This window comes from Rhipicephalus microplus, chromosome 2 (assembly GCF_043290135.1).
Source record: "Rhipicephalus microplus isolate Deutch F79 chromosome 2, USDA_Rmic, whole genome shotgun sequence".
Taxonomy (NCBI): domain Eukaryota; kingdom Metazoa; phylum Arthropoda; class Arachnida; order Ixodida; family Ixodidae; genus Rhipicephalus; species Rhipicephalus microplus.
The window spans coordinates 132,909,710-132,934,239 of record NC_134701.1 but is presented as its reverse complement, the minus strand read 5'-3'; the positions used below and the strand labels follow the sequence as shown (position 1 = coordinate 132,934,239).

The following is a 24,530-nucleotide window of genomic DNA, read 5'->3' as shown; positions in this document are numbered from 1 at the left end:
TTTTTACTTTACTACCAGAACAAAGTCAGTATCTTCTTTTGCTTCAGCTTATATATTGTGTCAGAACGGCTGAGTTGTCTAAGGCACCAGACTTAGGGGAAACATTGCCCGGTGATACGGGTTAAACGAGGCCTTTGGTCCACGTATGTGGAAGTGGGTTCGAATCCCACTTCTGACAATCTTTTTTTTTACTTTACTACCAGCATAAAGTCAGTGTTTTTTTGCTGGGGCTCAAATATCGTGTCAGAATGGTCGAGTGGTCTAAGGCTCCAGACTCAAGGGAAACCTTGCCCAGTGATACGAGTTGAACGAGGCTTCTGGTACACGTATGTGTGCGTGGGTTCGAATCCCACTTCTGTCAATTTTTTTTTACTTTACTACCAGCACAGAGTCAGCGTCTTCTTTTGCTGGGCCGAAATATTGTGTCAGAATTGCCGAGTGGTCGAAGGCGCCAGACTTAAGGGAAACCTTGCCCAGTGATACGGGTTGAACGAGGTGTCTGGTCCACGTGTGGAAGCGTGGGTTTGAATCCCACTTCTGAGAAGCTCTTTTTTTTCACTTTACTACCAGCACAAAGTCAGTGTCTCCTTTTGCTGGGGCTAAAATATCGTGTCAGAATGGCCGAGTGGTCTAGGCGCCAGACTCAAGGGAAACCTTGCCCAGTGATACGGGTTGAACGAGGCTTCTGGTCGACGTATGTGGGCATGGCTTCGAATCCCACTTCTGACAAACTTTTTTTACTTTACTACCAGCACGAAGTCAGTGTCTTCTTTTGCTGGGGCAGCTATGTCGTGTCAGAATGGCCGAGTGGTCTAAGGCGCCAGACTGAAGGGAATCCTTGCCCAGTGATAGGGGTTGAACGAGGCTTCTGGTCTACGTAAGCGGGCGTGGGTTCGAATCTCTCTTCCAACAAACTTTTTCTTTACTTCACTAACAGAACAAAGTCAGTGTCTCCTTTTGCTGGGGATGAAATATCGTGTCAGAATGGTCGAGTGGTCTAAGGCTCCAGACTCAAGGGAAACCTTGCCCAGTGATACGGGTTGAACGAGGCTTCTGGTCCACGTATGTGGGCGTGGGTTCGAATCATAATCTGACAAACTTTTTTTACTTTACTACCAGAACAAAGTCAGTGTCTCCTTTTGCTGGGCTGAAATATTGTGTCAGAATGGCTGAGTGGTTGAAGGCGCCAGACTTAAGGTAAACCTTGCCCAGTGATACGAGTGTAATGAGGCTTCTGGTACACGTATATGTGCGTGGGTTCGAATCCTACTTCTGACAAACTTTTTTTACTTTACTACCAGCACGAAGTCAGTGTCTTCTTTTGCTGGGGCTGATATATCGTGTCAGAATGACCGAGTGGTCTAAGGCGCCAGACTCAAGGGAAACCTTGGCCAGTGATACGGGTTGAACGAGGCTTCCGGTCCACGTATGTGGGCGTGGGTTCGAATCCAACTTCTGACAAACTTTTTTTTACTTTACTAACAGAAGAATGTCAGTGTCTCCTTTTGCTGGGTTGATATGTCGTGTCCGAATGGCCGAGTGGTCTAAGGCGCCAGACTCAAGAGAAACCTTGCTCAGTGATACGGGTTGAACGAGGCTTCTGGCCTAGGTGTGTGGGCGTGGGTTCAAATCCCACTTCAGACAAACTCTTTTTCTTACTTTACTACGAGCATAAAGTCAGTGCCATCTTTTGCTGGGGCTGATATATCGTATCAGAGTGGCCGAGTGGTCTAAGGCGCCAGACTCAAGGGAAACCTTGCCCAGTGATACGAGTTGAATGAGGCTTCTGGTGCATGTGTGTGTGCGTGGGTTCGAATCCCTCTTCTGACAAACTTTTTTTTTACTTCACTAACAGAACAAAGTCAGCGTCTCCTTTTGCTGGGGCTGACATATCGGGTCAGAATGGCCGAGTGGTGTAAGGCGCCAGACTGAAGGGAAACCTTGCCCGGTGATGCAAGTTGAATGAGGCTTCTGGTCCACGTATGTGTGCGTGGGTTCGAATCTCACTTCTGTCAATTTTTTTTAATTTACTACCAGAACAAAGTCAGTGTCTCCTTTGGCTGGGCTGAAATATCGTGTCAGAACGGCCGAGTTGTCTAAGGCACCAGACTTAAGGGATACATTGCCCGTTGATACGGGTTAAACGAGGCCTTTGGTCCACGTACGTATGTGGACGTGGGTTCAAATCTCACTTCCGTCAATTTTTTTTACTTTACTTTCAGCACAGAGTCAGCCTCTTCTTTGGTGAGGCTGACATATCGTATCAGAATGGCCGAGTGGTCGAAGGCGCCAGAATTAAGGGAAACCTTGCTCAGTGATACGGGTTGAACGAGGATTCTGGTCCAGGTGTGTGGGCGTGGGTTCAAATCCCATTTCAGACAAACTCTTTTTTTTACTTTACTACGAGCATAAAGTCAGTGTCATCTTTTGCTGGGGCTGATATATCGTATCAGAATGGCCGAGTTGTCTAAGGCGCCAGACTCAAGGGAAACCTTGCCCAGTGATACGAGTTGAACGAGGCTTCTGGTACACGTATGTGTGCGTGGGTTTGAATCCCACTTCTGTCAATTTTTTTAACTTTACTAACAGCACAGAGTCAGTGTCTCCTTTTGCTGGGCTGAAATATTGTGTCAGAATGGCCGAGTGGTCGAAGGCGCCAGACTTAAGGTAAACTTTGCCCAGTGATACGAGTGTAACGAGGCTTCTGGTTCACGTATGTGTGCGTGGGTTCGAATCCCACTTCGGACAAACTTTTTTTACTTTACTACCAGCACGAAGTCAGTGTCTTCTTTTGCTGGGGCTGATATATCGTGTCAGAATAACCGAGTGGTCTAAGGCGCCAGACTCAAGAGAAACCTTGCTCAGTGATACGGGTTGAACGAGGCTTCTGGTCTAGGTGTGTGGGCGTGGGTTCAAATCCCACTTCAGACAAACTCTTTTTAGATGCGGAGCATCTAATACTCGAGGCTTGTAGTGCGGCGCCGTCCGCAAGCTTCCTCCTCCTTCTTCCACCATCTGTGCATCCCTTCCTCCTCTACACACCGCGCGCGCTTCACTCCTCCACCATCTGTGCACCCTTCCTCCTCTACACACCGCGTGCGCTTCTCCTCTTCACGAACATTCGCTAGCTGTATAATGTAGCACGCATGCGCCGTCACGCTTCGAGAACATCGGCAGCTGACGCGCGCGCATGCGCCGTCGCGCTTCGAAAACATCGGCAACTGACGCGCGCGCATGCGCCGTTGCGCTTCTCCCCCTTCTCGAACATTCGACAGCTGACAGTGCATGCGCCGTCGCGCTGTATATATACTCAAGGTCGGCGCTCGCTCGCTCAGTTGCCGCTCGTCGGTTGGTTTGTACGGCGCGTCGACGTCCAAGGTCGCGGTGAAATGAATTCCAACTAATCCACAAACACAATGATCGACGTCCCTTCGACCAGCGCCGCCCTTTCGCATACGTGTGTACGTGTTCACTCATTTAACACCCCCTCCTACAACCACGTTAACCAATTTAGCCATCGACCCAAGTAAGTCGCAATTTAACACCCCATTTCACAACCACGTTAACCAATTTAGCCATCGACCCAAGTAAGTCGCACTTTAACACCCCGTTAACCAATTATATGCTCCGCATCCTCCTCAGTGTTCCCCCGAGGGAAGCTGCGGGCAATTTTTTTTACTTTACTACGAGCATGAAGTCAGTACCATCTTTTGCTGGGGCTGATGTATCGTATCAGAATGGCCGAGTGGTCTAAGGCGCCAGACTCAAGGGAAACCTTACCCAGTGATACGAGTTGAATGAGGCTTCTGGTGCACGTGTGTGTGCGTGGGTTCCAATCCCTCTTCTGACAAACTTTTTTTTACTTCACTAACAGAACAAAATCAGCGTCTCCTTTTGCTGGGGCTGACATATCGGGTCAGAATGGCCGAGTGGTGTAAGGCGCCAGACTGAAGGGAAACCTTGCCCAGTGACGCGAGTTGAACGAGGCTTCTCGTCCACGTATGTGTGCGTGGGTTCGAATCTCACTTCTGTCAAAATTTTTTAAATCTACTACCAGAAGAAAGTCAGTGCCTCCTTTTGCTGGGCTGAAATATCGTGTCAGAATGGCCGAGTGGTCAGAGGCGCCAGACTCAAGGGAAACCTTGCCCAGTGAAACGGGTTTAACGAGGCTTCTGGTCTACGTTGAGGGCGTCGGTTGAAATCCCACTTCTGAGAAGCTCTTTTGTTTACTTTACTACCAGCACAAAGTCAGTGTCTCCTTTTCTGGGGCTGAAATATCGTGTCAGAGTGGCCGAGTGTTCTAAGACTCCAGACTCAAGGGAAACCGTGCCCAGTCATACGAGATAAACGAGGCTTCTGGTCCACGTATGTGTGCGTGGGTGCGAATCCCACTTCTGACAAACTTTTTTACTTTACTACCACAACAAAGTCAGTGTCTTCTTTTGCTTCAGCTTATATATCGTGTCAGAACGGCCGAGTTGTCTAAGGCACCAGACTTAGGGGAAACATTGCCCGGTGATACGGATTAAACGAGGCCTTTGGTCCACGTATGTGGACGTGGGTTCGAATCCCACTTCTGACAATCTTTTTTTACTTTACTACCAGCATAAAGTCAGTGTTTTTTGCTGGGGCTGAAATATCGTATCAGAATGGTCGAGTGGTCTAAGGCTCCAGACTCAAGGGAAACCTTGCCCAGTGATACGAGTTGAACGAGGCTTCTGGTACACGTATGTGTGCGTGGGTTCAAATCCCACTTCTGTCAATTTTTTTTACTTTACTACCAGCACAAAGTCAGTGTCTTCTTTTGCTGGGGCTGAAATATCGTGTCAGAATGGTCGAGTGGTCTAAGGCTCCAGACTCAAAGGAAACCTTGCCCAGTGATACGGGTTGAACAAGGCTTCTGGTCCACGTATGTGGGCGTGGGTTCGAATCCTATTCTGACAAACTTTTTTTCACTTTACTACCAGAACAAAGTCAGTGTCTCCTTTTGCTGGGCAGAAAAATTATGTCAGAATGGCCGAGTGGTCTAAGGCGCCAGACTGAAGGGAAACCTTTCCCGGTGATGCGAGTGTAACGAGGCTTCTGGTCCATGTGTGCGTGGGTTCGAATCTCACTTCTGTCAATTTTTCTTAATTTACTACCAGCACAAAGTCAGTGTCTCCTTTTGCTGGGCTGAAATATTGTGTCAGAATGGCCGAGTGGTCGAAGGTGCTAGACTCAAGAGAAACCTTGCCCAGTCATTCGAGTTGAACGAGGCTTCTGGTCCAACTATGTGTGCGTGAGTTCGAATCCCACTTCTGACAAAATTTTTTAATCTACTACCAGAACAAAGTCAGTGTCTCCTTTGGGTGGGCTGAAACATCGTGTCAGAATGGCCGAGTGGTCCAAGGCGCCAGACTTAAGGGAAACCTTGCTCAGTGATACGGGTTTGAACGAGGCTTCTGGTCTAGGTGTGTGGGCGTGGGTTCAAATCCCACTTCAGACAAACTCTTTTTCTTACTTTACGACGAGCATAAAGTCAGTGCCATCTTTTGCTGGGGCTGATATATCGTATCAGAATGGCCGAGTGGTCTAAGGCGCCAGACTCAAGGGAAACCTTGCCCAGTGATACGAGTTGAATGAGGCTTCTGGTGCATGTGTGTGTGCGTGGGTTCGAATCCCTCTTCTGACAAACTTTTTTTTACTTCACTAACAGAACAAAGTCAGTGTCTCCTTTTGCTGGGCTGAAATATTGTGTCAGAATGGCTGAGTGGTCGAAGGTGCTAGACTCAAGGGAAACCTTGCCCAGTCATACGAGATGAACGAGGCTTCTGGTCCACGTATGTGTGCGTGGGTTCGAATCCCACTTCTGACAAAATTTGTTTAATTTACTACCAGAACAAAGTCAGTGTCTCCTTTTGCTGGGCTGAAATATTGTGTCAGAATGGCCGAGTGGTCGAAGGCGCCAGACTTAAGGTAAACCTTGCCCAGTAATACGAGTGTAATGAGGCTTCTGGTCCACGTATGTGTGCGTGGGTTCGAATCCCACTTCTGACAAACTTTTTTTACTTTACTACCAGCACGAAGTCAGTGTCTTCTTTTGCTGGGGCTGATATATCGTGTCAGAATGGCCGAGTGGTCTAAGGCGCCAGACTCAAGGGAAACCTTGGCCAGTGATACGAGTTGAACGAGGCTTCTGGTACACGTATGTGTGCGTGGGTTCGAATCCCACTTCTGTCAATTTTTTTTACTTTACTACCAGCACAGAGTCAGCGTCTTCTTTTGCTGGGCCGAAATATTTTGTCAGAATGGCCGAGTGGTCGAAGGCGCCAGACTTAAGGGAAACCTTGCCCAGTGATACGGATTGAACGAGGCTTCTGGTCCACGTATGTGGGCGTGGGTTTGAATCCCACTTCTGAGAAGTTCTTTTTTTGCTTTACTACCAGCACAAAGTCAGTGTCTTCTTTTGCTGGGGCTGAAATATCGTGTCAGAATGGTCGAGTGGTCTAAGGCTCCAGACTCAAGGGAAACCTTGCCCCGTGATACGGGTTGAACGAGGCTTCTGGTCCACGTATGTGGGCGTGGGTTCGAATCCTAATCTGACAAAAATTTTTTTACTTTACTACCAGAACAAAGTCAGTGTCTCCTTTTGCTGGGCTCAAATATTGTGTCAGAATGGCCGAGTGGTCGAAGGCGCCAGACTTAAGGTAAACCTTGCCCAGTGATACGAGTGTAACGAGGCTTCTGGTCCACGTATGTGTGCGTGGGTTCGAATCCCATTTCTGACAAACTTTTTTTACTTTACCACGAGCACGAAGTCAGTGTCTTCTTTTGCTGGGGCTGATATATCGTGTCAGAATGGCCGAATGGTCTAAGGCGCCAGACTCAAAAGAAACCTTGCCCAGTGATACGGGTTGAACGAGGCTTCCGGTTCACGTATGTGGGCGTGGGTTCGAATCCAACTTCTGACAAACTTTTTTTTACTTTACTAACAGAACAATGTCAGTGTCTCCTTTTGCTGGGTTGGTATGTCGTGTCCGAATGGCCGAGTGGTCTAAGGCGCCAGACTCAAGAAAACCTTGCTCAGTGATACGGGTTGAACGAGGCTTCTGGTCTAGGTGTGTGGGCGTGGGTTCAAATCCTACTTCAGACAAACTTTTTTTTACTTTACTACGAGCATAAAGTCAGTGTCATCTTTTGCTGGGGCTGATATATCGTATCAGAATGGCCGAGTGGTCTAAGGCGCCAGACTCAAGGGAAACCTTGCCCAGTGATACGAGTTGAACGAGGCTTCTGGTCCACGTATGTGTGTGTGGGTTCGAACCCCTCTTCTGACAAACTTTTTTTTACTTCACTAACAGAACAAATTCAGCGTCTCCTTTTCTTGGGCTGACATATCGTATAAGAATGGCCGAGTGGTCGAAGGTGGTAGACTCAAGGGAAACCTTGCTCAGTCATACGAGATGAACGAGGCTTCTGGTCCACGTATGTGTGCGTGGGTTCGAATCCCACTTCTGACAATCTTTTTTTTACTTTACTACCAGCATAAAGTCAGTGTTTTCTTGCTGGGGCTGAAATATCGTGTCAGAATGGTCGAGTGGTCTAAGGCTCCAGACTGAAGGGAAACCTTGCCCAGTGATACGAGTTGAACGAGGCTTCTGGTACACGTATGTGTGCGTGGGTTCTAATCCCACTTCTGTCAATTTTTTTACTTTACTACCAGCACAGACTCAGCGTCTTCTTTTGCTGGGCCGAAATATTGTGTCAGAATTGCTGAGTGGTCGAAGGCGCCAGACTTAAGGGAAACCTTGCCCAGTGATACGGGTTGAACGAGGCGTCTGGTCCACGTGTGGGGGCGTGGGTTTGAATCCCACTTCTGACAAATTTTTTAATCTACTACCAGAAGAAAGTCAGTGTCTTCTTTTGCTGGCCTGAAATATCGTGTCAGAATGGCCGAGTGGTCCAAGGCACCAGACTTAAAGGAAACCTTGCCCAGTGATACGGGTTGAACGAAGCTTCTGGTCTACGTATGTGGGCGTGGGTTAAAATCGCACTTCTGAGAAGTTCTTTTTTTTTACTTTACTACCAGCACTAAGTCAGTGTCTTCTTTTGCTGGGGCTGAAATATCGTGTCAGAATGGTCGAGTGGTCTAAGGCTCCAGACTCAAGGGAAACCTTGCCCAGTGATACGGGTTGAACGAGGCTTCTGGTCCACGTATGTGGGCGTGGGTTCGAATCCTATTCTGACAAACTTTTTTTCACTTTACTACCAGAACAAAGTCAGTGTCTCCTTTTGCTGGGCAGAAACATTGTGTCAGAATGGCCGAGTGGTCTAAGGCGCCAGACTGAAGGGAAACCTTTCCCGGTGATGCGAGTGTAACGAGGCTCCTGGTCTATGTGTGCGTGGGTTCGAATCTCACTTCTGTCAATTTTTTTTAATTTACTACCAGCACAAAGTCAGTGTCTCCTTTTGCTGGGTTGATATGTCGTGTCCGAATGGCCGAGTGGTCTAAGGCGCCAGACTCAAGGGAAACCTTGCCCAGTGATACGAGTTGAATGAGGCTTCTGGTGCATGTGTGTGTGCGTGAGTTCGAATCCCACTTCTGACAACATTTTCTAATCTACTACCAGAACAAAGTCAGTGTCTCCTTTGGCTGGGCTGAAATAATCTGTCAGAATGGCCGAGTGGTCCAAGGCGCCAGACTTAAGGGAAACCTTGCCCAGTGATACGGGTTGAACGAGGCCTCTGGTCTACGTATGTGGGCGTGGGTTGAAATCCCACTTCTGAGAAGCTGTTTTTTTTTTACTTTACTACCAGCACAAAGTCAGTGTCTCCTTTTGCTGGGGCTAAAATATCGTATCAGAATGGCCGAGTGGTCTAAGGCGCCAGACTCAAGGGAAACCTTGCCCAGTGATACGGGTTGAACGGGGCTTCTGGTCCACGTATGTGGGCGTGGGTTCGAATCCCACTTCTGACAAACTTTTTTTACTTTACTACCAGCACGAAGTCAGTGTCTTCTTTTGCTGGGGCAGCTATGTCGTGTCAGAATGGCCGAGTGGTCTAAGGCGCCAGACTCAAGGGAATCCTTGCCCAGTGATAGGGGTTGAACGAGGCTTCTGGTCTACGTATGCGGGCGTGGGTTCGAATCTCTCTTCCAACAAACTTTTTTTTACTTCACAAACAGAACAAAGTCAGTGTCTCCTTTTGCTGGGGCTGCAAAATCGTGTCAGAATGGTCAAGTGGTCTAAGGCTCCAGACTCAAGGGAAACCTTGCCCAGTGATACGGGTTGAACGAGGCTTGTTCTCCACGTATGTGGGCGTGGGTTCGAATCCTAATCTGACAAACTTTTTTTTACTTTACTACCAGAACAAAGTCAGTGTCTCCTTTTGCTGGGCTGAAATATTGTGTCAGAATGGCCGAGTGGTCGAAGGCGCCAGACTTAAGGTAAACCTTGCCCAGTGATACGAGTGTAACGAGGCTTCTGGTCCACGTATGTGTGCGTGGGTTCGAATCCCACTTCTGACAAACTTTTTTTACTTTACTACGAGCACGAAGTCAGTGTCTTCTTTTGCTGGGGCCGATATATCGTGTCAGAATGGCCGAATGGTCTAAGGCGCCAGACTCAAAAGAAACCTTGCCCAGTGATACGGGTTTAACGAGGCTTCTGGTCTACGTATGAGGGCGTCGGTTGAAATCCCACTTCTGAGAAGCTCTTTTGTTTACTTTACTACCAGCACAAAGTCAGTGTCTCCTTTTGCTGGGGCTGAACTATCGTGTCAGAATGGCCGAGTGGTCTAAGGCTCCAGACTCAAGCGAAACCTTGCCCAGTGATACAGGTTGAACGAGGCTTCTGGTCCACGTATGTGGGCGTGGGTTCGAATCCCACTTCTGACAAACTTTTTTTACTTTACTACCAGAACAATGTCAGTGTCTCCTTTTGCTGGGTTGAAATAACTTGTCAGAATGGCCGAGTGGTCCAAGGCGCCAGACTCAAGGGAAACCTTACCCAGTGATACGAGTTGAATGAGGCTTCTGGTGCACGTGTGTGTGCGTGGGTTCCAATCCCTCTTCTGACAAACTTTTTTTTACTTCACTAACAGAACAAAGTCAGCGTCTCCTTTTGCTGGGGCGGACATATCGGGTCAGAATGGCCGAGTGGTGTAAGGCGCCAGACTGAAGAGAAACCTTGCCCGGTGATGCGAGTTGAACGAGGCTTCTCGTCCACGTATGTGTGCGTGGGTTCGAATCTCACTTCTGTCAATTTTTTTTTAATTTACTACCAGCACAAAGTCAGTGTCTCCTTTTGCTGGGCTGAAATATTGTGTCAGAATGGCCGAGTGGTCGAAGGTGCTAGACTCAAGGGAAACCTTGCCCAGTCATACGAGATTAACTAGGCTTCTGGTCCACGTGTGTGTGCGTGAGTTCGAATCCCACTTCTGACAAAAATTTTTAAATCTACTACCAGAAGAAAGTCAGTGCCTCCTTTTGCTGGGCTGAAATATCGTGTCAGAATGGCCGAGTGGTCCAAGGCGCCAGACTCAAGGGAAACCTTGCCCAGTGAAACGGGTTTAACGAGGCTTCTGGTCTACGTTGAGGGCGTCGGTTGAAATCCCACTTCTGAGAAGCTCTTTTGTTTACTTTACTACCAGCACAAAGTCAGTGTCTTCTTTTGCTGGGGCTGAAATATCGTGTCAGAATGGCCGAGTGGTCTAAGACTCCAGACTCAAGGGAAACCGTGCCCAGTCATACGAGATAATTGAGGCTTCTGGTCCACGTATGTGTGCGTGGGTGCGAATCCCACTTCTGACAAACTTTTTTTACTTTACTACCAGAACAAAGTCAGTGTCTTCTTTTGCTTCAGCTTATATATCGTGTCAGAACGGCCGAGTTGTCTAAGGCACCAGACTTAGGGGAAACATTGCCCGGTGATACGGGTTAAACGAGGCCTTTTGGTGCACGTATGTTGACGTGGGTTCGAATACCACTTCTGACAATCTTTTTTTTAATTTACTACTAGCATAAAGTCAGTGTTTTTTGCTGGGGCTGAATTATCGTGTCAGAATGGTCGAGTGGTCTAAGGCTCCAGACTTAAGGGAAACCTTGCCCAGTGATACGAGTTGAACGAGGCTTCTGGTACACGTATGTGTGCGTGGGTTCGAATCCCACTTCTGTAATTTTTTTTTACTTTACTACCAGCACAGAGTCAGCGTCTTCTTTTGCTGTGCCGAAATATTGTGTCAGAATTGCCGAGTGGTCGAAGGCGCCAGACTTAAGGGAAACCTTGCCCAGTGATACGGGTTGAACGAGGCGTCTGGTCCACGTGTGGGGGCGTGGGTTTGAATCCCACTTCTGACAAATTTTTTAATCTACTACCAGAAGAAAGTCAGTGTTGTTGAGACGTTTATTGGCGGACGGTTGTCGACGATGCTTGGCAGTGAGAGTCAATGCGGGTACCGACTCTCTGCACGAGCTGCTCTTCTTGCTAAAAAGGGCAACCCACTAGAAGGCGCTGGACAGGACGACCCTCTGTTCGAAGGTTTCACCACAACTACCCCGGGTACGAAGAGGGAGCCGCCTGGCGACATAGCAGCTGGTTACTATGAGCGGGTCGTGGTAGGCTTTGAGGCGCTCCACGTTGACAATGTCGCGCCCTCGACGGCGCATGTCAGAAGATGGTTCGATGGGTTCGATCAAGTAATTTACAGGGGTAGTGCGTTCGACGACACGGTTGGGGCCTTCGTATTTGGGCAATAGTTTTGAAGATAGGCCAGTTGAAGTGGTAGGGATCGAGAGCCAGACGAGCGCTCCAGGGAGGAACATGGGCGCAGTAGTGCTGGTGTCAGCGCGAATGCCTTTTTGCCGCTCTTGATCATGCGCTGTAAAGGTCCTTGCGAGCTCTCGACACTCTTCAGCAAGCTTGGCTGTAGCAGAAATAGGCGCCCACTCTGACGGATCTGGCTTGTACGGAAGTATAGTGTCGATGGTGTGCGACGGGTGCCTTCCATATAATAAAAAGAAAGGTGAAAAGCCAGTAGTGCTCTGAGGGGCGGTGTTATATGCGTAGGTGACGAAGGGTAGAATGGAATCCCAATTTGTGTGATCGGCGGCGACGTACTTGGAGAGCATGTCGCCGAGCGTACGGTTGAAGCGTTCAGTAAGGCCATTCGTCTGCGGGTGGTAAGCAGCAGTTTTGCGGTGAACAACGTTGCACTCTTTGAGAATGGCTTCGACGACTTCAGACAGGAAGACGCGGCCTCGATCACTGAGCAGTTCCTGAGGTGGACCGTGTCGCAGCATGAATCGTTGGAGCAGGAATGAGGCCACATCGCTCGCTGTAGCCGCGGGGAGAGCGGCAGTTTCGGCGTATCGCGTGAGGTGGTCCACAGCAACAATGGCCCATCGGTTACCGGCCGACGTTAGTGGAAGTGGCCCATACAAATCAATGCCAACGCGCCCAAACGGCCTGGCAGGGCAGGGTAGAGGTTGCAGACCTACCGGCGACAGGTGCGTTGAAGTTTTGCGGCGCTGACATTCTATGCAGGAGCGAACGAATTTCTGCACATAGCGGTACATGCCGCGCCAAAAGTACCGTTGGCGAATGCGCTGGTAAGTCTTCGATACGCCGGAGTGCGCACATTGCGGATCAGTATGAAAGAATTCGCATATGTCAGAGCGCAGACTGCGGGGTATGACTAGTAGCCACTGGCGGCCGTCACCGCTGTAATTGCGTCGGTGGAGAAGGTCGTCGCGAACGGCGAAATGGTGGGCTTGACGACGCAACGCGCGAGTGGATGGAGTGGATGGATCAGTCAGCAAGTCTATCAGTGAGGCAATCCATTGATCCTTGCGCTGTTCAGTAGCAACGGCATGAATGCTAATGGAAGAAACGGCAAGGTGAGACGCTGAGTCGTGGGCATTGTCGTCAGGCAAGGGAGAGCGCGACAGGGCGTCGGCGTCAGCATGTTGCCTTCCGTTGCGGTACAGCACGCGGATGTCGTAGTCTTGCAGGCGAAGTGCCCACCGGGCGAGACGGCCTGAAGGATCTTTCAATGAGGACAACCAGCATAGTGCGTGATGGTCGGTGACTACATCAAATGGGCGACCATATAAATAAGGTCGGAACTTGGTAAGGGCCCACACGATTGCCAGACATTCTTTCTCAGTGACGGTGTAATTAGTCTCGGCTTTTGTAAGCGTACGGCTTGCATACGCCACGACATATTCCGGGAACCCTGGTTTGCGCTGCGCAAGAACAGCGCCGAGACCGACACCACTGGCGTCCGTGTGTACCTCTGTAGGGGCAGTAGGGTCGTAGTGGCGGAGTATGGGAGGCGACGTCAGTAAACGACGGAGCGTTGTGAATGCGTCGTCACACTGTGATGACCACGAATGGAGAGGCCCGTTACTACCGAGGAGTTTTGTCAGCGGCGATGCGATAGACGCGAAGTTTCGGATGAAGCGCCGAAAGTAGGAACACAGTCCTAAGAAACTGCGCAGTTCCTTGATGGATGTCGGCTTGGGGAACTCGGTCACGGCCCGAAGCTTGGCTGGATCGGGGAGAATTCCGTCCTTGGACACGACGTAGCCGAGTATTGTCAACTGCCGAGCTGCAAATCGGCACTTCTTCAGGTTCAGTTGCAGACTGGCGTCACTCAGACGCGTTAAAACATGCCGCAGGCGTTGAAGGTGCGTTGAGAAGTCCGGAGCGAAAACGACGACGTCATCGAGGTAGCACAGGCACGTGTGCCATTTCAGGTCACGCAGGACGGTATCCATCATGCGCTCAAAGGTGGCAGGCGCATTGCACAGCCCAAACGGCATGACGTTAAATTCGTACAAGCCGTCGGGAGTGACGAAAGCGGTCTTCGGTCGAGCGTCCTCAGCCATAGGTACTTGCCAGTACCCTGAGCGCAAATCTAGAGATGAAAAAAATTCGGCTCCTTGCAGGCTGTCAATCGCGTCATCCACACGCGGTAGTGGGTACACGTCCTTACGAGTGATCTTGTTGAGACGTCGGTAGTCCACACAGAACCGCACAGAACCGTCCTTCTTCGCGACGAGAACGACAGGAGATGCCCAGGGGCTGTTAGAGGGTCGAATAACATCGCGGCGTAGCATGTCGTCCACTTGCTCGTTGATTACACGGCGTTCTGTGGGAGATACGCGATATGGACGTTGCCGTAGTGGTGGTTGTGCGCCTGTGTCAATGCGATGCGTAACAGTGGATGTGCGGCCGAGAGAAGGTTGAGAGACATCGAAAGAAGAGCGGAATTCTTCCAACAGAGCCAGAAGCTGGGAGCGCTGGACCGGCGTAAGGTTGTCAGCAATGGAAGGACCAAATACATCAGCGGATGATGAAACAGATGTAGAAACAGCACTAAGCGTATTGGAACTTCGGCAGTGCGTGTCATCAGGTTGATCCATGACTTGTGCGTCTTCGATGGGTTCCACGCTGCCGAGACATTCCCCTCGCACCAACGTAACACTCTACGGGGATGAGTTCAGAACAAAAATAGTGGTGCTGCCGCGAGTTACTTGCACGGTCGCGAAAGGAACCAGCAAACCTTTTCTGGTGAAAACGCGATGAAATGGTGAGAGGAGTGCAGCGGTGTCTGAAAGACTTGCACAGTACGCCGACACCGCCGTGGACGAGTTTGCAGGCACTTGCGTGTCGTCCCTGACGAGTAATTTGCTTGCAGTAGATGGACTGTCGGCCGGCGTCAAAGAAGAGAATGGTGTTAGCTCTATTTCTGCTGGTGCGCAATGAATGACGGCGTCGTGGCGGGAGAGAAAATCCCATCCTAGGATGACGTCGTGAGAGCATGAAGGAATTATGATGAATTCAACGGCATACATCACGTCCTGAATCATGAGGCGGGCTGTACACATCGCTGTAGGGTGAATGCTTTGGGCGCTGGCTGTACGGAGGGAGAGCCCGGAAAGTGGCGTGGTCACTTTGCGCAGTAATCGGCTAAGCTTTGCGTCCATCACGGATACGGCGGCTCCAGTATCTACAAGGGCAGATGCACGAACACCATCCACAAGCACGTCTATCACGTTCGATGGTCTTTCCTGAGGGCTTCCGCAGTTCGACAGCGTCGCAGCCCTTGCCTCGTGGACTGCGACGACTAGTTTTCCTGGTCACCCTCTAGTGGACGTGGCCGTATCGGCGACAGTGAGCGACGTCGCGGAGAATGTGAGCGGCGGGTAGATGGAGCGGGGCGGGACGACGGTGACGTAGGTGGCGGTTGGTCATAAAAGCGGCTCGATTGGCTGGGAAAATTGGAGGCGACTTGCGGTCGCTGCACACGATTGCAGTAGCGTGCTACGTGCCCGACGCAACCACAAGCAAAGCAGATGGGGCGATTGTCCGCAGTGCGCCATCGGTTCGCGGGTCCCATCCATGTCGAAGAACGCGATGGGCGAGCCGGCTGCTGATATAACTGCATAGTGGGCGGCACACGGGGCACGTGGATGACGTCGGTATATGTAGGCGGCACAGTTTCTCCGAAGGCCTGGGGTCTGGCGATGGTTTCGGTGTAACCAAGAGGGCCAGTCACAGGAATCGGTGGGGGTGGCCTGGCGACAACTTGGGCGTAACTGAGTGGTGTAGATACTGGAGGCGGCTGGTGATATTCTGGAACGACCTCCGCGATTTCCTGCTGAATGGCTCGGCGGAGGGGAGGCAGAAGTGTGCTTGACGACTGTTCAGCACGTTGCGGGGAAGCGAAGGCCAGTAAAGAGACCTGGCGGGCAACTTCTTCACGCACGAATGACTTGATTTCAGCAAGCAAGGCGGTGTGGTCCGGAAGTGTTGACAAGGCCGAGAGATCAGCGTCACGTGAGGGTGGTCGTCGGGTCATCGAGTGCTGCCGTCGCAGCTCCTCGTAACTTTGGCAAAGTGTAATGATCTCTGCCACAGTGCGAGGGTTCTTGGCCAGGAGCATGGTGAAGGCATCGTCGGCGATGCCTTTTAGAACATGGGTAATTCTGTCGGCCTCTGACATGCTCGCGTCCACTTTCTTGCACAAGTCAAGAATGTCCTCTATGTAGCTTGTGAAGGACTCACCGGTCTGCTGTGCTCGTTCACGTAACCGCTGTTCGGCTTGGAGCTTACGAACGGCAGGACGGCCGAACACGTCGACGACGGCGGTTTTAAAAGCGGACCAAGTGGGGAAATCGGATGCGTGGTTGTTGTACCACATGCCGGCCACACCCGCGAGGTAGAAAACCAGGTTGCCGAGTTTTCCTGCCTCGTCCCAATGATTGGGGACGCTGACGCGTTCGTACATAGCAAGCCAGTCCTCGACGTCGGTGCCATCCGCGCCGGTGAAGACAGGAGGGTCCCGGATGCGGGGAACACCGGAACATGGCGTCGGCGCAGGAGGAAGCGTTTGCTGTGCGGCGTCTTGGTGCATGGTAGAAGGCACGGTGCGGGATCGTAGCTCCAGGGGCATCAAATGCTAACCGAAGGTGTTAGAAGGGCCCAGCACTCTCCACCAAATTGTTGAGACGTTTATTGGCGGATGGTTGTCGACGATGCTTGACAGTGACAGTCAATGCGGGTACCGACTCTCTGCACGAGCTGCTCTTCTTCTTGCTAAAAAGGGCAACCCACTAGAAGGCGCTGGAGAGGACGACCCACTGTTCGAAGGCTTCACCACAGTGTCTTCTTTTGCTGGCCTGAAATATCGTGTCAGAATGGCCGAGTGGTCCAAGGCACCAGACTTAAAGGAAACCTTGCCCAGTGATACGGGTTGAACGAGGCTTCTGGTCTACGTATGTGGGCGTGGGTTAAAATCGCACTTCTGAAAAGTTCTTTTATTTACTTTACTACCAGCACTAAGTCAGTGTCTTCTTTTGCTGGGGCTGAAATATCGTGTCAGAATGGTCGAGTGGTCTAAGGCTCCAGACTCAAAGGAAACCTTGCCCAGTGATACGGGTTGAACGAGGCTTCTGGTCCACGTATGTGGGCGTGGGTTTGAATCCCACTTCTGACAAAATTTTCTTATCTACTACCAGAGGAAAGTCAGTGTCTTCTTTTGCTGGGCTGAAATATCGTGTCAGAATGGCCGCGTGGTCCAAGGCACCAGACTTAAGGGAAACCTTGCCCAGTGATACGGGTTGAACGAGGCTTCTGGTCTACGTATGTGGGCGGGGGTTAAAATTCCACTTCTGAGAAGCTCTTTTTTTTACTTTACTACCAGCACAAAGTCAGTGTCTTCTTTTGCTGGGGCTGAAATATCGTGTCAGAATGGTCGAGTGGTCTAAGGCTCCAGACTCAAGGGAAACCTTGCCCAGTGATACAGGTTGAACGAGGCTTCTGGTCCACGTATGTGGGCGTGGGTTCGAATCCTATTCTGACAAACTTTTTTTTTACTTTACTACCAGAACAAAGTCAGTGTCTCCTTTGGGTGGGCTGAAATATCGTGTCAGAATGGCCGATTGGTCCAAGGCGCCAGACTTAAGGGAAACCTTGCCCAGTGATACGGGTTGAACGAGGCTTCTGGTCTACGTATGTGGGCGTGGGTTAAAATCGCACTTCTGAAAAGTTCTTTTATTTACTTTACTACCAGCACTAAGTCAGTGTCTTCTTTTGCTGGGGCTGAAATATCGTGTCAGAATGGTCGAGTGGTCTAAGGCTCCAGACTCAAAGGAAACCTTGCCCAGTGATACGGGTTGAACGAGGCTTCTGGTCCACGTATGTGGGCGTGGGTTTGAATCCCACTTCTGACAAAAGTTTCTTATCTACTACCAGAGGAAAGTCAGTGTCTTCTTTTGCTGGGCTGAAATATCGTGTCAGAATGGCCGCGTGGTCCAAGGCACCAGACTTAAGGGAAACCTTGCCCAGTGATACGGGTTGAACGAGGCTTCTGGTCTACGTATGTGGGCGGGGGTTAAAATCCCACTTCTGAGAAGCTCTTTTTTTTACTTTACTACCAGCACAAAGTCAGTGTCTCCTTTTGCTGGGGCTAAAATATCGTGTCGGAATGGCCGAGTGGTCTAAGGCGCCAGAATCAAGGGAAACCTTGCCCAGTGATACGGGTTGAACGAGGCTTCTGGTCCACGTATGTGGGCGTGGGTTCGAATCCCACTTCTAACAAACTTTTTTTTACTTTACTACCAGCACGAAGTCAGTGTCTTCTTTTCCTGGGGCAGCTATGTCGTGTCAGAATGGCCGAGTGGTCTAAGGCGCCAGACTCAAGGGAATCCTTGCCCAGTGATAGGGGTTGAACGAGGCTTCTGGTCTACGTATGCGGGCGTGGGTTCGAATCTCTCTTCCAACAAACTTTTTTTTTACTTCACTAACAGAACAAAGTCAGTGTCTCCTTTTGCTGGGGCTGAAATATCGTGTCAGAATGGTCGAGTGGTCTAAGGCTCCAGACTCAAGGGAAACCTTGCCCAGTGATACGGGTTGAACGAGGCTTCTGGTCCACGTATGTGGGCGTGGGTTCGAATCCCACTTCTGACAAACTTTTTTTACTTTACTACCAGCACGAAGTCAGTGTCTTCTTTTGCTGGGGCTGATATATCGTGTCAGAATGGCCGAGTGGTCTAAGGCGCCAGACTCAAGGGAAACCTTGGCCAGTGATACGGGTTGAACGAGGCTTCAGGTCCACGTATGTGGGCGTGGGTTCGAATCCAACTTCTGACAAACTTTTTTTTTACTTTACTACGAGCATAAAGTCAGTGTCATCTTTTGCTGGGGCTGATATATCGTATCAGAATGGCCGAGTGGTCTAAGGCGCCAGACTCAAGGGAAACCTTGCCCAGTGATACGAGTTGAACGAGGCTTCTGGTCTACGTATGTGTGCGTGGGTTCGGATCCCACTTATGACAAAATTTTTTAATCTACTACCAGAAGAAAGCCAGCGTCTCCTTTTGCTGGGCTTAAATTTCCTGTCTGAATGGCCGAGTGGTCCCAGGCGCCAGACTTAAGGAAAACCTTGCCCAGTGATACGGGTTTAACGAGGCTTCTGGTCTACGTATGAGGGCGTCGGTTTAAATCCCACTTCTGAGAAGCTCTTTTGTTTACTTTACTACCAGCACAAAGTCAGTGTCTCCTTTTGCTGGGGCTGAAATATCGTGTCAGAATGGCCGAGTGGTCGAAGGCTCCAGACTCAAGCGAAACCTTGCCCAGTGATACAGGTTGAACGAGGCTTCTGGTCCACGTATGTGGGCGTGGATTCGAGTCCCACTTCTGACAAACTTTTTTTTTACTTTACTACCAGAAAAATGTCAGTGTCTTCTTTTGCTGGGCTGATATATTTTGTCCGAATGGCCGAGTGGTCTAAGCCGCCAGACTCAAGGGAAACCTTGCCCAATGATACGGGTTGAACGATTCTTCTGGTCCACGTATGAGGGCGTGGGTTCGAATCCCACTTCTGACAAACTTTTTCACTTTACTACCGGCACGAAGTCAGCGTCTTCTTTTGCTGGGGCTGATATATCGTGTCAGAATGGCCGAGTAGTCTAAGGCGCCAGACTCAAGGGAAACCTTGCGCAGTGATACGGGTTGAACGAGGCTTCTGGTCCACGTATGTGGGCGTGGGTGTGAATCCCACTTCCGACAAACTTTTTTTTATTTTAGTACAAGAACGAAGCCAGTGTCTCCTTTGGTTAGTACTAAAATATCGTGTCAGAATGGCCGAGTGGTCGAACGCGCCAGACTTAAGGGAAACCTTGCCCAGTTGTACGGGTTATATGAGGCTTCTGGTCCACGTATGTGGGCGTGGGTTCGAATCCCACTTCTGATAAACTCTTTTTTTATTTACTACCAGCACAAAGTGAGTGTCTCTTTTTGCTGGGCTGAAATATTGTGTCAGAATGGCCGAGTGGTCGAAGGCGCTAGACTCAAGGGAAACCGTGCCCAGTCATACGAGATGAACGAGGCTTCTGGTCCACGTATGTGTGCGTGGGTGCGAATCCCACTTCTGACAAACTTTTTTTACTTTACTACCAGAACAAAGTCAGTGTCTTCTTTTGCTGCAGCTTATATATCGTGTCAGAACGGCCGAGTTGTCTAAGGCACCAGACTTAAGGGAAACATTGCCCGGTGATACGGGTTAAACGAGACCTTTGGTCCACGTATGTGCACGTGGTTCGAATCCCACTTCTGACAATCTTTTTTTACTTTACTACCAGCATAAAGTCATTGTTTTTTTTTGCTGGGGCTGATATATTGTGTCAGCGTGGCCGAGTGGTCGAAGGCGCCAGACTTAAGGGAAACCTTGCCCAGTGATACGGGTTGAACGAGGCTTCTGGTCTACGTATGTGGGCGTGGGTTGAAATCCCACTTCTGAGAAGCTCTTTTTTTTACTTTACTACCAGCACAAAGTCAGTGTCTCCTTTTGCTGGGGCTGAAATATCGTGTCGGAATGGTCGAGTGGTCCAAGGCGCCAGACTTAAGGGAAACTTTGCCCAGTGATACGGGTTGAACGATGCTTCTGGTCCACGTATGTGGGCGTGGGTTTGAATCCCACTTCTGACAAATTTTTCAATCTACTGCCAGAAGAAAGTCAGTGTCTGCTTTTGCTGGCCTGAAATATCGTGTCAGAATGGCCGAGTGGTCCAAGGCACCAGACTTAAAGGAAACCTTGCCCAGTGATACGGGTTGAACGAGGCTTCTTGTCTACGTATGTGGGCGTGGGTTAAAATCCCACTTCTGAGAAGTTCTTTTTTTACTTTACTACCAGCACGAAGTCAGTGTCTTCTTTTGCTGGGGCTGAAATATCGTGTCAGAATGGCCGAGTGGTCTAAGGCGCCAGACTCAAGGGAAACCTTGCCCAGTGATACGGGTTGAACGAGGCTTCCGGTCCACGTATGTGGGCGTGGGTTCGAATCCAACTTCTGACAAACTTTTTTTACTTTACTAACGGAACAATGTCAGTGTCTCCTTTTGCTGGGTTGACATGCCGTGTCCGAATGGCCGAGTGGTCTAAGGCGCCAGACTGAAGGGAAACCTTGCCCGGTGATGCAAGTTGAACGAGGCTTCTGGTCCACGTATGTGTGCGTGGGTTCGAATCTCACTTCTGTCAATTTTTTTTAATTTACTACCAGCACAAAGTCAGTGTCTCCTTTTGCTGGGCTGAAATATTGTGTCAGAATGAACGAGTGGTCGAAGGTGCTAGACTCAAGGGAAACCTTGCCCAGTCATACGAGATGAACGAGGCTTCTGGTCCCACGTATGTGTGCGTGGGTTCGAATCCCACTTCTGACGAACTTTTTTTACTTTACTACCAGAACAAAGTCAGTGTCTTCCTTTGCTTCAGCTTATATATCGTGTCAGAACGGCCGAGTTGTCTAAGGCACCAGACTTAAGGGAAACATTGCCCGGTGATACGGGTTAAACGAGGCCTTTGGTCCACGTATGTGGACGTGGGTTCAAATCCCACTTCTGACAATCTTTTTTTTTACTTTACTACCAGCATAAAGTCAGTGTTTTTTTGCTGGGGCTGAAATATCGTGTCAGAATGGTCGAGTGGTCTAAGGCTCCAGACTCAAGGGAAACCTTGCCCAGTGATACGAGTTGAACGAGGCTTCTGGTACACGTATGTGTGCGTGGGTTCGAATCCCACTTCTGTCAATTTTTTTACTTTACTACCAGCACAGAGTCAGCGTCTTCTTTTGCTGGGCTGAAATTTTGTGTCAGAATGGCCGAGTGGTCGAAGGCGCCAGACTTAAGGGAAACCTTACCCAGTGATACGGGTTGAACGAGGCTTCTGGTCCACGTATGTGGGCGTGGGTTTGAATCCCACTTCTGACAAATTTTTTAATCTACTACCAGAAGAAAGTCAGTGTCTCCTTTTGCTGGGCTGAAATATCATGTCAGAATGGCCGAGTGGTCCAAGGCGCCAGACTTAAGGGAAACCTTGACCAGTGATACGGGTTGAACGAGGCCTCTGGTCTACGTATTTGGGCGTGGGTTGAAATCCCACTTCTGAGAAGCTCTTTTTTTTACTTTACTACCAGCACAAAGTCAGTGTCTCCTTTTGCTGGGGCTGAAATATTGTGTCAGAATGGCCGAGTGGTCTAAGGCGCCAGACTCAAGGGAAACCTTGCCCAGTGATACGGGTTGAACGAGGCTTCTGGTCCACGTATGTGGGCGTGGGTTCGAATCCCACTTCTGCCAAACTTTTTTACTTTACAAACAGAACAATGTCAGTGTCTCCTTTTGCTGGGTTGGTATGTCGTGTCCGAATGGCCGAGTGGTCTAAGGCGCCAGACTCAAGAGAAACCTTGCTCAGTGATACGGGTTGAACGAGGCTTCTGGTCTAGGTGTGTGGGCGTGGGTTCAAATCCTACTTCAGACAAACTTTTTTTTACTTTACTACGAGAATAAAGTCAGTGTCATCTTTTGCTGGGGCTGCTATATCGTATCAGAATGGCCGAGTGGTCTAAGGCGCCAGACTTAAGGGAAACCTTGCCCAGTGATACGAGTTGAACGAGGCTTCTGGTCCACGTATGTGTGCGTGGGTTCGAACCCCTCTTCTGACAAACTTTTTTTACTTCACTAACAGAACAAAGTCAGCGTCTCCTTTTGCTGGGGCTGACATATCGTATCAGAATGGCCGAGTGGTGTAAGGCGCCAGACTGAAGGGAAACCTTGCCTGGTGATGCGAGTTGAACGAGGCCTCTGGTCCAGGTATGTGTGCGTGGGTTCGAATCTCACTTCTGTCAATTTTTTTAATTTACTACCAGCACAAAATCCGTGTCTCCTTTTGCTGGGCTGAAATATTGTGTCAGAATGGCCGAGTGGTCGAAGGTGCTAGACTCAAGGGAAACCTTGCCCAGTCATACGAGATGAACGAGGCTTCTGGTCCACGTATGTGGGCGTGGGTTCGAATCCCACTTCTAACAAACTTTTTTTTACTTTACTACCAGCACGAAGTCAGTGTCTTCTTTTCCTGGGGCAGCTATGTCGTGTCAGAATGGCCGAGTGGTCTAAGGCGCCAGACTCAAGGGAATCCTTGCCCAGTGATAGGGGTTGAACGAGGCTTCTGGTCTACGTATGCGGGCGTGGGTTCGAATCTCTCTTCCAACAAACTTTTTTTTTACTTCACTAACAGAACAAAGTCAGTGTCTCCTTTTGCTGGGGCTGAAATATCGTGTCAGAATGGTCGAGTGGTCTAAGGCTCCAGACTCAAGGGAAACCTTGCCCAGTGATACGGGTTGAACGAGGCTTCTGGTCCACGTATGTGGGCGTGGGTTCGAATCCCACTTCTGACAAACTTTTTTTACTTTACTACCAGCACGAAGTCAGTGTCTTCTTTTGCTGGGGCTGATATATCGTGTCAGAATGGCCGAGTGGTCTAAGGCGCCAGACTCAAGGGAAACCTTGGCCAGTGATACGGGTTGAACGAGGCTTCAGGTCCACGTATGTGGGCGTGGGTTCGAATCCAACTTCTGACAAACTTTTTTTTTACTTTACTACGAGCATAAAGTCAGTGTCATCTTTTGCTGGGGCTGATATATCGTATCAGAATGGCCGAGTGGTCTAAGGCGCCAGACTCAAGGGAAACCTTGCCCAGTGATACGAGTTGAACGAGGCTTCTGGTCTACGTATGTGTGCGTGGGTTCGGATCCCACTTATGACAAAATTTTTTAATCTACTACCAGAAGAAAGCCAGCGTCTCCTTTTGCTGGGCTTAAATTTCCTGTCTGAATGGCCGAGTGGTCCCAGGCGCCAGACTTAAGGAAAACCTTGCCCAGTGATACGGGTTTAACGAGGCTTCTGGTCTACGTATGAGGGCGTCGGTTTAAATCCCACTTCTGAGAAGCTCTTTTGTTTACTTTACTACCAGCACAAAGTCAGTGTCTCCTTTTGCTGGGGCTGAAATATCGTGTCAGAATGGCCGAGTGGTCGAAGGCTCCAGACTCAAGCGAAACCTTGCCCAGTGATACAGGTTGAACGAGGCTTCTGGTCCACGTATGTGGGCGTGGATTCGAGTCCCACTTCTGACAAACTTTTTTTTTACTTTACTACCAGAAAAATGTCAGTGTCTTCTTTTGCTGGGCTGATATATTTTGTCCGAATGGCCGAGTGGTCTAAGCCGCCAGACTCAAGGGAAACCTTGCCCAATGATACGGGTTGAACGATTCTTCTGGTCCACGTATGAGGGCGTGGGTTCGAATCCCACTTCTGACAAACTTTTTCACTTTACTACCGGCACGAAGTCAGCGTCTTCTTTTGCTGGGGCTGATATATCGTGTCAGAATGGCCGAGTAGTCTAAGGCGCCAGACTCAAGAGAAACCTTGCGCAGTGATACGGGTTGAACGAGGCTTCTGGTCCACGTATGTGGGCGTGGGTGTGAATCCCACTTCCGACAAACTTTTTTTTATTTTAGTACAAGAACGAAGCCAGTGTCTCCTTTGGTTAGTACTAAAATATCGTGTCAGAATGGCCGAGTGGTCGAACGCGCCAGACTTAAGGGAAACCTTGCCCAGTTGTACGGGTTATATGAGGCTTCTGGTCCACGTATGTGGGCGTGGGTTCGAATCCCACTTCTGATAAACTCTTTTTTTATTTACTACCAGCACAAAGTGAGT

The 24,530-nt window shown here is 49.8% G+C and overlaps 34 non-coding genes across 34 annotated transcripts; all 34 read left to right on the top strand.

Moving 5' to 3' along the window:
• The first annotated feature begins 242 nt into the window (after positions 1–242).
• On the top strand, positions 243–361 carry TRNAL-CAA (transfer RNA leucine (anticodon CAA)). Its single transcript has 2 exons — positions 243–280; positions 316–361. It is a non-coding gene; the product is annotated as a tRNA-Leu (tRNA).
• Positions 362–1,159: 798 nt separating this feature from the next.
• On the top strand, positions 1,160–1,278 carry TRNAL-UAA (transfer RNA leucine (anticodon UAA)). The gene is made up of 2 exons: positions 1,160–1,197; positions 1,233–1,278. It is a non-coding gene; the product is annotated as a tRNA-Leu (tRNA).
• A 247-nt stretch (positions 1,279–1,525) lies between these two features.
• On the top strand, positions 1,526–1,644 carry TRNAL-CAA (transfer RNA leucine (anticodon CAA)). The gene is made up of 2 exons: positions 1,526–1,563; positions 1,599–1,644. It is a non-coding gene; the product is annotated as a tRNA-Leu (tRNA).
• Positions 1,645–2,629: 985 nt separating this feature from the next.
• Positions 2,630–2,748, top strand: TRNAL-UAA (transfer RNA leucine (anticodon UAA)). The gene is made up of 2 exons: positions 2,630–2,667; positions 2,703–2,748. It is a non-coding gene; the product is annotated as a tRNA-Leu (tRNA).
• A 2,617-nt stretch (positions 2,749–5,365) lies between these two features.
• On the top strand, positions 5,366–5,485 carry TRNAL-UAA (transfer RNA leucine (anticodon UAA)). The gene is made up of 2 exons: positions 5,366–5,403; positions 5,440–5,485. It is a non-coding gene; the product is annotated as a tRNA-Leu (tRNA).
• A 250-nt stretch (positions 5,486–5,735) lies between these two features.
• Positions 5,736–5,854, top strand: TRNAL-CAA (transfer RNA leucine (anticodon CAA)). Its single transcript has 2 exons — positions 5,736–5,773; positions 5,809–5,854. It is a non-coding gene; the product is annotated as a tRNA-Leu (tRNA).
• A 63-nt stretch (positions 5,855–5,917) lies between these two features.
• Positions 5,918–6,036, top strand: TRNAL-UAA (transfer RNA leucine (anticodon UAA)). The gene is made up of 2 exons: positions 5,918–5,955; positions 5,991–6,036. It is a non-coding gene; the product is annotated as a tRNA-Leu (tRNA).
• A 64-nt stretch (positions 6,037–6,100) lies between these two features.
• Positions 6,101–6,219, top strand: TRNAL-CAA (transfer RNA leucine (anticodon CAA)). Its single transcript has 2 exons — positions 6,101–6,138; positions 6,174–6,219. It is a non-coding gene; the product is annotated as a tRNA-Leu (tRNA).
• A 62-nt stretch (positions 6,220–6,281) lies between these two features.
• On the top strand, positions 6,282–6,400 carry TRNAL-UAA (transfer RNA leucine (anticodon UAA)). Its single transcript has 2 exons — positions 6,282–6,319; positions 6,355–6,400. It is a non-coding gene; the product is annotated as a tRNA-Leu (tRNA).
• A 248-nt stretch (positions 6,401–6,648) lies between these two features.
• TRNAL-UAA (transfer RNA leucine (anticodon UAA)) lies at positions 6,649–6,767 on the top strand. Its single transcript has 2 exons — positions 6,649–6,686; positions 6,722–6,767. It is a non-coding gene; the product is annotated as a tRNA-Leu (tRNA).
• Positions 6,768–7,014: 247 nt separating this feature from the next.
• TRNAL-CAA (transfer RNA leucine (anticodon CAA)) lies at positions 7,015–7,132 on the top strand. The gene is made up of 2 exons: positions 7,015–7,052; positions 7,087–7,132. It is a non-coding gene; the product is annotated as a tRNA-Leu (tRNA).
• Positions 7,133–8,837: 1,705 nt separating this feature from the next.
• Positions 8,838–8,956, top strand: TRNAL-CAA (transfer RNA leucine (anticodon CAA)). The gene is made up of 2 exons: positions 8,838–8,875; positions 8,911–8,956. It is a non-coding gene; the product is annotated as a tRNA-Leu (tRNA).
• Positions 8,957–9,386: 430 nt separating this feature from the next.
• TRNAL-UAA (transfer RNA leucine (anticodon UAA)) lies at positions 9,387–9,505 on the top strand. The gene is made up of 2 exons: positions 9,387–9,424; positions 9,460–9,505. It is a non-coding gene; the product is annotated as a tRNA-Leu (tRNA).
• Positions 9,506–9,755: 250 nt separating this feature from the next.
• On the top strand, positions 9,756–9,874 carry TRNAL-CAA (transfer RNA leucine (anticodon CAA)). Its single transcript has 2 exons — positions 9,756–9,793; positions 9,829–9,874. It is a non-coding gene; the product is annotated as a tRNA-Leu (tRNA).
• A 6,987-nt stretch (positions 9,875–16,861) lies between these two features.
• TRNAL-CAA (transfer RNA leucine (anticodon CAA)) lies at positions 16,862–16,980 on the top strand. The gene is made up of 2 exons: positions 16,862–16,899; positions 16,935–16,980. It is a non-coding gene; the product is annotated as a tRNA-Leu (tRNA).
• A 617-nt stretch (positions 16,981–17,597) lies between these two features.
• TRNAL-CAA (transfer RNA leucine (anticodon CAA)) lies at positions 17,598–17,716 on the top strand. The gene is made up of 2 exons: positions 17,598–17,635; positions 17,671–17,716. It is a non-coding gene; the product is annotated as a tRNA-Leu (tRNA).
• Positions 17,717–17,964: 248 nt separating this feature from the next.
• Positions 17,965–18,083, top strand: TRNAL-CAA (transfer RNA leucine (anticodon CAA)). Its single transcript has 2 exons — positions 17,965–18,002; positions 18,038–18,083. It is a non-coding gene; the product is annotated as a tRNA-Leu (tRNA).
• A 250-nt stretch (positions 18,084–18,333) lies between these two features.
• Positions 18,334–18,452, top strand: TRNAL-CAA (transfer RNA leucine (anticodon CAA)). Its single transcript has 2 exons — positions 18,334–18,371; positions 18,407–18,452. It is a non-coding gene; the product is annotated as a tRNA-Leu (tRNA).
• Positions 18,453–18,516: 64 nt separating this feature from the next.
• TRNAL-CAA (transfer RNA leucine (anticodon CAA)) lies at positions 18,517–18,635 on the top strand. The gene is made up of 2 exons: positions 18,517–18,554; positions 18,590–18,635. It is a non-coding gene; the product is annotated as a tRNA-Leu (tRNA).
• Positions 18,636–19,068: 433 nt separating this feature from the next.
• TRNAL-CAA (transfer RNA leucine (anticodon CAA)) lies at positions 19,069–19,187 on the top strand. Its single transcript has 2 exons — positions 19,069–19,106; positions 19,142–19,187. It is a non-coding gene; the product is annotated as a tRNA-Leu (tRNA).
• A 65-nt stretch (positions 19,188–19,252) lies between these two features.
• On the top strand, positions 19,253–19,371 carry TRNAL-CAA (transfer RNA leucine (anticodon CAA)). Its single transcript has 2 exons — positions 19,253–19,290; positions 19,326–19,371. It is a non-coding gene; the product is annotated as a tRNA-Leu (tRNA).
• Positions 19,372–19,618: 247 nt separating this feature from the next.
• TRNAL-UAA (transfer RNA leucine (anticodon UAA)) lies at positions 19,619–19,737 on the top strand. The gene is made up of 2 exons: positions 19,619–19,656; positions 19,692–19,737. It is a non-coding gene; the product is annotated as a tRNA-Leu (tRNA).
• A 615-nt stretch (positions 19,738–20,352) lies between these two features.
• TRNAL-UAA (transfer RNA leucine (anticodon UAA)) lies at positions 20,353–20,471 on the top strand. The gene is made up of 2 exons: positions 20,353–20,390; positions 20,426–20,471. It is a non-coding gene; the product is annotated as a tRNA-Leu (tRNA).
• A 246-nt stretch (positions 20,472–20,717) lies between these two features.
• TRNAL-CAA (transfer RNA leucine (anticodon CAA)) lies at positions 20,718–20,836 on the top strand. The gene is made up of 2 exons: positions 20,718–20,755; positions 20,791–20,836. It is a non-coding gene; the product is annotated as a tRNA-Leu (tRNA).
• Positions 20,837–21,447: 611 nt separating this feature from the next.
• TRNAL-CAA (transfer RNA leucine (anticodon CAA)) lies at positions 21,448–21,566 on the top strand. The gene is made up of 2 exons: positions 21,448–21,485; positions 21,521–21,566. It is a non-coding gene; the product is annotated as a tRNA-Leu (tRNA).
• Positions 21,567–21,627: 61 nt separating this feature from the next.
• Positions 21,628–21,746, top strand: TRNAL-UAA (transfer RNA leucine (anticodon UAA)). The gene is made up of 2 exons: positions 21,628–21,665; positions 21,701–21,746. It is a non-coding gene; the product is annotated as a tRNA-Leu (tRNA).
• A 247-nt stretch (positions 21,747–21,993) lies between these two features.
• Positions 21,994–22,112, top strand: TRNAL-CAA (transfer RNA leucine (anticodon CAA)). The gene is made up of 2 exons: positions 21,994–22,031; positions 22,067–22,112. It is a non-coding gene; the product is annotated as a tRNA-Leu (tRNA).
• Positions 22,113–22,174: 62 nt separating this feature from the next.
• On the top strand, positions 22,175–22,293 carry TRNAL-CAA (transfer RNA leucine (anticodon CAA)). Its single transcript has 2 exons — positions 22,175–22,212; positions 22,248–22,293. It is a non-coding gene; the product is annotated as a tRNA-Leu (tRNA).
• A 428-nt stretch (positions 22,294–22,721) lies between these two features.
• Positions 22,722–22,840, top strand: TRNAL-CAA (transfer RNA leucine (anticodon CAA)). The gene is made up of 2 exons: positions 22,722–22,759; positions 22,795–22,840. It is a non-coding gene; the product is annotated as a tRNA-Leu (tRNA).
• Positions 22,841–23,090: 250 nt separating this feature from the next.
• TRNAL-CAA (transfer RNA leucine (anticodon CAA)) lies at positions 23,091–23,209 on the top strand. The gene is made up of 2 exons: positions 23,091–23,128; positions 23,164–23,209. It is a non-coding gene; the product is annotated as a tRNA-Leu (tRNA).
• A 64-nt stretch (positions 23,210–23,273) lies between these two features.
• TRNAL-CAA (transfer RNA leucine (anticodon CAA)) lies at positions 23,274–23,392 on the top strand. Its single transcript has 2 exons — positions 23,274–23,311; positions 23,347–23,392. It is a non-coding gene; the product is annotated as a tRNA-Leu (tRNA).
• Positions 23,393–23,825: 433 nt separating this feature from the next.
• TRNAL-CAA (transfer RNA leucine (anticodon CAA)) lies at positions 23,826–23,944 on the top strand. Its single transcript has 2 exons — positions 23,826–23,863; positions 23,899–23,944. It is a non-coding gene; the product is annotated as a tRNA-Leu (tRNA).
• Positions 23,945–24,009: 65 nt separating this feature from the next.
• Positions 24,010–24,128, top strand: TRNAL-CAA (transfer RNA leucine (anticodon CAA)). Its single transcript has 2 exons — positions 24,010–24,047; positions 24,083–24,128. It is a non-coding gene; the product is annotated as a tRNA-Leu (tRNA).
• A 247-nt stretch (positions 24,129–24,375) lies between these two features.
• Positions 24,376–24,494, top strand: TRNAL-UAA (transfer RNA leucine (anticodon UAA)). The gene is made up of 2 exons: positions 24,376–24,413; positions 24,449–24,494. It is a non-coding gene; the product is annotated as a tRNA-Leu (tRNA).
• Positions 24,495–24,530: the final 36 nt, after the last annotated feature.